We start from the raw sequence: 597 nt of genomic DNA, 5'->3' as shown, positions 1-597 counted from the left end.
TTTTCCCCGCTTCTTTCTTTTTTTTTCCTTCCCTTTTCCCCTCCCTTTAATGTGTTTGTTTTCACACGCCCCTCGCCGCGCCCAGCCCGGCTCCGCCTCCGCGCAATGCCCGCGCCCCGTAGCCGACTCCCCGTCGCCCCGTCCCGCGCAGCCCTCACCGCCCCGGGGAGCGGCCCGGCGGCCCCCGGCCGAGCCCCGCGCAGAGCAGCGCCGTACGGGGGCGGGGGCGGCCCTACCCCGGTACCGGCCCCGGCACCGCCCCGGCCCCCGCCTCCGCCCGCCCCCGTCTCGGGCAGCTCCGGACGCGCCCCGCTCGCACCGCTGCCCCCGGGCGGCCCCGCGGAGCTCCGCGCCGTGGGCGCGCACCGTCCGCCCGACCCCGCGGCTCGGGCAGCCCCGGGGGAGCGGCGTTGCCGGCAGCGGAGGGGCGGCCGGAGCGCGGTCACCTCCGCGTCTCGACCCAGACTGTGCTTTCCTACTTCTACAGCCTTCGCTCACAGTGCAATTTTGCAGCCTAATGAGACTCGGTTTTGCAGATGAGTACTTCGCGGGTGGTGGTGGTGGGGGGGGAACGTCCTTGAAATGACATCCTGAAGT

This window comes from Cyrtonyx montezumae, unplaced genomic scaffold (genome assembly GCF_038088225.1).
Source record: "Cyrtonyx montezumae isolate F1298 unplaced genomic scaffold, pur_monq_1.0 scaffold_17, whole genome shotgun sequence".
NCBI classification, from domain to species: Eukaryota; Metazoa; Chordata; class Aves; order Galliformes; family Odontophoridae; genus Cyrtonyx; species Cyrtonyx montezumae.
This window is presented reverse-complemented; position numbering follows the sequence as displayed.